This window comes from Chenopodium album, chromosome 17 (assembly GCF_948465745.1).
Source record: "Chenopodium album chromosome 17, dcCheAlbu1.1, whole genome shotgun sequence".
NCBI lineage: Eukaryota > Viridiplantae > Streptophyta > Magnoliopsida > Caryophyllales > Amaranthaceae > Chenopodium > Chenopodium album.
In genome coordinates, this window is record NC_137850.1 from 40,307,054 (window position 1) to 40,314,669 (window position 7,616).

Sequence of the window (7,616 nt, forward strand, 5' to 3'; positions counted from 1 at the left end):
CCAAGTGACCTTGTGTGCCGATAGCAGACAAGGTCTACTTGCTGTAAAATACTTGGGAGCGAAAAACTCCGTTTTCCTCCCCAAGTGACCTTGTGTGCCGATAGCAGACAAGGTCTACTTGTTATAAAATTGAAGTGTAACCGTTTTTTTTTTTGAAGCGGGAAAATTAACACACGTGTCACAAATCCTGCCGTTGCTTTTTGAAATTGATTGTTGATTCAGGGCCGTTGGATTTCTGAACCGCCTTTCATTTCAACTGACTCTTCAGTTTTCTTTCCTTCTTCGTCACTTCTCACTTTAAGTCCATCGTATCAGCGACTTTTGTCGAAGGTATTGCCGTTCCTTAACCCCTTGATTTTGCATGTTTTGTTTTATTTTCTCATTTTTAAATTAAATGTCGGAAGATAGTATTGAAGAGAATTTCCCTAACCTTAGTACTGCTAGGCGTCGTTTAATTAGGCAATCTTTAGGCAAAGAAACCGGTAGTAACCAGGGTAATTCATCATCCCTTTCTGACAATATTGATTATCCATTTGAGACGTTATCTTCTGAAGAAGAGAAACGCGCCTTTATGATACATAGGACTATTGCTCATCGTGAAAGTGCCTTTCACCCTACTAACCCTGATATCCCTGCCGATACTGAAATTCTTGACGTTGAGCCTGTTACTGTCCGTTATCACTTACGCAACTTTACTGGGAGACGCTATTTTAATCAATACGGCACTAACGTTGGCAATATAGGTATAAACACCATGCCAAGGGTAAAGAGTACCAGTTATCAGCCTCGAGCTGCTGCCCGTGAAGCCGCTGAGGCCGCCAAAGCAGCTAAGGCAGCTGAGGCCGCTAAGGCAGCTGAATCCAGCAAAAGACCTGGGCAAGGTCAGGTTGTAAGTTCTTCCGAAGAAGAACCTACGGACGATATCCCTGCAAACCCTATGGAAGGTCCGTCATCTCCAGTGCACGATTCAGCCGTCAACTCGGTTTTAAGAGATGACGAGACTCAAGAAGACAGTGTCAATAATGAGAGTAGGGACGACATTGTTGACTTGACGGCTGAAGTTATTCAGGAAGAGAGTGTGGATGAGGGCTATAATTCCGAGACCGACGGAGCTGAATTCCGTCAACCTATTACCCTTGCCAAAGATGGAAAAGTGGCCAAGGCAAAGATAAGCGATGACTTTAGGAAAACGGCAATTGAGAAAGATTACTGCCACCGTGCTAAGAAATTCTTCAACTTACCTGACGAGTATGAGCTGTCGGTTCCCCCATCTGGAGCCTCGGTGTTAGATTGCCCAGCAGGTTCTGTGGCCGTTTACATGAAGCATTTAGACTTCGGCCTCCGTTTTCCTCTACACCCCTTTGTGGCAAAAATCTTAAAAGCCTGGAACGTCTGTTTAGTTCAGGTTACTCCTCCTACTATCCGGGCCGTTATTGCTACCATCTGGGTCATGTTATATCGAAACTATCCCCTAACCCTTAACACTTTTAGGCGACTGATTACTTTGAAAAGAGACGGTCAGTCGGATGGGTGGTGGTCTTTGTATACTCAACCTCGCAAATACACCGTCCACCCAAAACTGACAAGTTGTAAGGGATGGCAAGTGAGGTTCTTCTTCATGTCGGTTCCTGAGGATTATCCTCTAAGAAGAACCTTTTTCCGACCTCATCCCCGTTTTGACTCAATCCCTGAGAGGGATCTTGGGAAACATGAAGAGAGAGCCGTTAATCATTTTGACGTCTCTGAGTTTGATGAAGGTGACGGCAAGGTCCGTATTGTTCCTACGGTGTGGGTGCCGAATGTAAGTTACATTCTGGGCAACGCGCCGTTATCTCGTGTCGGTCTGTGTTGGACTGACGATTATGGTACTGCTTATCGAATTTCTCTTCCTTCTTTTTCTTTCCTCTTTGTTGTGTTTTTTTTTTTTTTTTTTTTTTTTTTTTTTTTTAAGATTATCTACATCTAACTGATTGAACTTACATTCCTTGTTCCCAGGTATTGACAAGTTGGACAACAAACAACTCGGCCTATCTTCTGACGGGAAAAGGGTTATCAGGCGCTGCCCCAAAGCTTCTAGCCCCTACGATACCCTTGCTTCCATTTGCGGCCGTGCTCCGGCTATCAGTGCTAAAAGAAGAGCTGAGATCATGGCTGATGATAACGCCAAGAAAAGAAAGTTAACACCTTTAGCCAATCGGCGAGGTGGAATTGTGATCTCCAGCCCTAGGCAACCTGAAGGGCGCGCCGAGAAGAAAAAAGATCAATCGGCTTCCGAAAAGACCCCGACTGCCAACAAAGCTAAAAGCCCTGAGGCTGTTGTGAAGAAGATTATTCAGGGTGTTGAGATCGAAGATCTCACTTCTGCTGAATCCCCTCGTCAACCTCAGGCAACCACCATAATTGCTCCTACAACGGTTGGGTCAGATTCCAGCATCCCAGCCCTGACTTATCGGTCCAATTAATGGATTGAACGTGTCTCTGGAAGGTTCCCAGATGAAGTTTTGAAGGGGTTCGCCGTCCCTCCTGGCCATTCCGGTGACCGTTGGCAACCTGTTATGGATGTCGGCCGGAATGAATCTATGATAACCGATGACCCAATGCAAGGTGGGAATCTCGGTTATCGGCTCTTGAGCAACCTGACGCTGCCGATGGACAGACCTGCTGGTCCAATCGGCCCCCTTGCTGCTGCTCATATGCATAACATGATGAAGGTATATATATATATATATATATATATATATATATATATATATATATATATATATATATATATATATATATATATATATTATTTTTATGTTGCGTTCTCGGTTTCCCTATTTTTACGATATATCTATTTTTGTAGGCCGTCATGTCTGGCACAGAGCTGGTTGAGATGTATCGTTTCTATCAGGAGAAACATCATCAAGCCTCCGCCAGCGAAAGTGCCATGCAGGAAGTCATCAAAAATGCTGAAAAAGCTTTGGATGACTTGAAGAAAATAAAAGAGAAGGACGACAAAGAGATGTCAGAGCTGAAGATCAAGGCGGGGAGGGTCGCCAATCTCGAGCTAGAGGTGCAGAGTTTAAAGACTCAGATCACTGAGAAAAATAAGGCCATTGAGCGGCTTCCCTCAATCGAAAAAGATCTTCAGGATGCCAGAGTTAAAATTAAGAGCCTTGAAGAAAAGGTTCAAAAAATGGAAGCCGACAAACCTGGTATCCGCCGGAGAGCGGTTGGCCGTTACATAGCCTCCGACGAGTTCTGCTCCAAACTCCAAGATCGTTTTGATGGAGGTTGGACTGCTGCTCAGAGATGTATTGCTCACGCCGCCGGTTGGAAAAAGGACGATTGGGCAAAAGTTGAAAAGGCTTTCGGCGAGGAAGCCTACAAGATCCCTTCCGGCTTTGAGGCGCAGCAATTTTCTGACGAGGACTTGTATAACCTGGCGCCAACTGCTGATGACGGCCCCAGCAACCCCAGCATTTTGGATTCCCCAGTGCCTGAGAATGCACAATCCTGAAGGGGCGGGCAGTCATCACCGACATCCTCTTGTGGGTCTTGTATCATTGGGCCTTACCAGCTGTAACTCTTTTATTGTCTTTTGTATGTATGAACATGTTTTTTGACAATGCTGTCTTATCGACATATACCCCTTTTTTGTGGTGATGCCTGTCGATTGTCAATTTTATCTGCTGTGTAAACTTATTTTTGTTTTCGTTGTCTGCCAACTATCTACAAATTTCTACACTTTTTATCATAACTGTGTTGTTCTCTGCTTATCATTTTATAATCTGCTCGTACTTACAATGTTATGATAACTATATTGCCTTGCTATTTCAGCATATATAAAAGAACTTGCAAGAAATAAAAGTTTACCTGATAGTTTATCTGAAGTCCGACAACTTCCCATTAGAAACTTCTTAAAAAACATCTGCTTTTGAAGATATCTGATTTCAAGACCTCGGCTTTGGAAGACATAAGATCTTTACCAAACTTGCATTAAAATTTACCAAAGTATGACAGATATCATTACGTATTAAAATTACCAACGTACTATGGATACCTATAAATACCATACCACTCCCTGCTCCCCTCAGTGTACATAGCTCGTTCTAGATCTATGTATACTGAGTCATAACCGGTTGTTGGTGGTTCAGATTATAACATCGGTCACCTACTGCTTTGTTGTTTCAGCCAGTTAGGTACCCTCTCGGCGATCACATTCTGAGCTACGCCTCATATCGGCGTATACCCGAATTGATTTGGCCGGTATTATACTTTGAACCAGCAACCTCATGAGTTAATGTATACAACTGATCAGGTTGTATAGCCGTTAACTTCATGGAAGCGGTTTTGAGCTGTCCGTCCCATTTAACGATGTTCTGTTAAATGGAGGATGCCTATTTCAATGCACATTGTCTGAATATTTCTTCATTCATCACCGATATCGTTCTTGATATCAGCTTCAAATAAAAATTGCTTATTACACGTAGTATTTCTTCAATACAGCTGAGTTCCATACATTTTTTAGAGGTGTCCCATCCGGAGTTTCTAGGTAAAACGAACCTTGGATGACGATATCTCTTATTCGATAAGGACCCTCCCAACTTGCAGTCAGCTTCCCATCTTCGTTGCCCTTACCAGTTGCCGCTGTTCTTCGTAGTACCAGATCTCCCACCTTTAACGGCCGATGAGATACCCTTCTGTTGTATGCTCTGGACATTCTTTCTTTAAACGCAGCTGACTTAACTGCTGCTTTCTCTCTTAGCTCTGGCAGGAAATCTAATTGTTGTCGTAAGAGTAGATCATTTTGGTCTTCACAGTAATGCTGAACCCTAAATGTCGGCAATCCGACTTCTGCTGGTATGACTGCTTCTGTCCCAAAAACCAGGTTATAAGGTGATTCACCTGTGGCTTCCCTTATTGTTGTCCTGTTTGCCCACAATATCTCTGGTATCAAATCTGCCCATAAACCCTTTGCATCTTCGATCTTCTTCTTTATTGCTGTTATGATTTGCTTATTTGCTGCTTCTGCCTGGCCGTTAGACTGTGGATGGCATACTGCTGCATAAGCAAACTTCACCTTATACATCATTAAGAGATCTTTGACTGGCTTACAGTCAAATTGGGTTCCATGATCAAAAACCATTGCCCTCGGCAACCCAAACCTCGTGAAGATATTTTTCCATATAAACTTTTTCACCTCCGATGCCGTTATCTTCGTTACTGGTTCTGCCTCTATCCACTTGGTAAAGTAATCAATTCCCACTATCAGATATTTTCTTCCACCTGTGGCCGATGGGAACGGGCCTACTATATCCATCCCCCATTGGGCAAAAGGGATTGGGTTCAATATCGGAGTTAGATCATTTGGGGGTAAGTTGATAACTGGGGCAAACTTTTGACACTTCTCACATTTTTTAACATAAGCCACTGCATCTGCGTTCATTGTCGGCCAGTAGTATCCCCTTCTCATTGCCTCCCTGGACAAGGCTCTTACTCCTAGGTGGTTACCACAGCTTCCCTCGTGTAATTCTTCTATCAACCTTGCTGATTCAAAATCCGTTATGCACCTTTGCAACGGCAGTGAAAAACCCCTTTTGTATAATTGGCCCTGGTACATAACGAACCACGCACTATCCTTCCGTAACCTTTTCAGCTCCCCTTTATCTGTTGGCCCTACACCATGAGCGATGTATGCCAGTATTTTATCATACCATTGATCCCCCACTTCAACACAACAGACATCCGCCGACATCTCATCTATGCTTCTCTGCTTTAAAATCTCAACCATAACTGTTCTTTCCAAGTCATTGAAGCTTGAACTTGCCAATCTTGTCAGTGCATCTGCTTGAGCATTTTTCAATCTCGGAACCAATTTGATCTCAAAGTACTGCAATTGAGCCGCTAACTGCTTCACCTTCTCCAAATACTTCACCATTGCCGACTCTCGAGTCTCATACTCCCCACTAAATTGACTTGATACCAGTTGGGAATCAGTTGTCAAAACTAGCCGTTTTGCTTTTGCTGCTATTGACAACTGCATTCCGGCTATCGCAGCTTCATATTCGGCCTCATTATTTGTTGCCTTGAACTTAAATTTCATGGCATATTCAAACATTTTTCCATCTGGAGCCGTTAACACAATTCCAGCCCCTGCCCCTGTTGCTGTGGCTGATCCATCAACTGATACCTGCCATGTTCCCAACTCCTCTTCTTCATCTGTGTATGTGGTTTCAACAATAAAATCTGATAATGCTTGAGCCTTAATTGATGTTCTAGGCTTGTAACTTATTTCATACTCCGACAACTCAACTGCCCATGCCAGTAATCTACCTGATGTATCCATTTTGCGCAATGATTTCTCTAAGGGATGATTGGTGAGAACTTCTATCGAATGCGCATCAAAATAAGGCCTTAACTTCCGGGCTGCCACTATTACTGCCAACGCCATTTTTTCTATCACTGGATATCTGCGCTCTGCCGCATTCAAAACATGACTGACAAAGTAAATCGGCTGTTGTTGTTTCCTCCTTTCCACTAACAAAACGGCTGCCACTGTTTTTGGCGACGCCGAGATGTATAACTGCAACACTTCTCCCTTCTCAGGCCTGGCAATTGTGGGAAGAGATCTAAGATGATTCCTCACTACTTCTAAGGCATCACTTTGTTCTTTTCCCCACTTAAATGCCTTATTCTTTCTTAGTACCATAAAAAACGGAAGTGCCTTATCAGCCGATTTGCTGATAAATCTGGTTAACCCTGCCATCCTGCCTGTTAACCTCTGTATATCACGAATGGTTTTTGGTTGTTTCATTTGAAGAACCGCATTCACCTTATCTGGATTCGCATCTATTCCCCGTTCACTGACCATGAAGCCTAGAAACTTCCCTGATCTCACCCCAAAAACGCACTTTTCCGGATTCAGCTTCATTTGATATCTTCTCAAAGTCTCGAATGTTTCCCTCAGATCTGCTATATGGTCTTCTTTGTTCTTACTCTTTACTATTGTATCATCCACATACACCTCAACATTCCGTCCCTTCTGCTTCTCAAAAATCTTGTCTACCAACTTCTGGTAGGTTGCCCCTGCATTTTTCAACCCAAACGGCATTGCCTTATAACAATATACACCACCATCTGTTATAAAAGCCGTTTTATTCCTGTCAGCCTTATGCATGCTGACTTGATGATATCCTGAAAATGCATCCAGAAAACTAAGCATGGCATGACCAGAGGTTGAGTCTACTAATCTGTCTATCCGGGGTAGTGGGTAGCAATCCTTAGGGCAAGCCTTATTCAGATCTGTGAAATCCACACACATTCGCCACTTCCCTGTCGGCTTTCTCACCATTACCACATTTGCCAACCACTCTGGGTATGTACAAGGCTCAATGAACCCTGCCGCTAAGAGCTTATTCACCTCAGCCTGGATTGCTTCTATCTTCTCAGTTGAGAAATTGCGCTTCTTCTGCCTTATCGGCCTGAACTTTCTATCAACGTTCAACTTATGCTCCATTACTTCAGGATGTATTCCCGGCATCTCACTGGCCGAGAACGCAAAGACGTCGACATTTTCACGCAGCAAGCTTATCAGATTACACCTAGTGTCCACATCCATATCAGCCCCAACC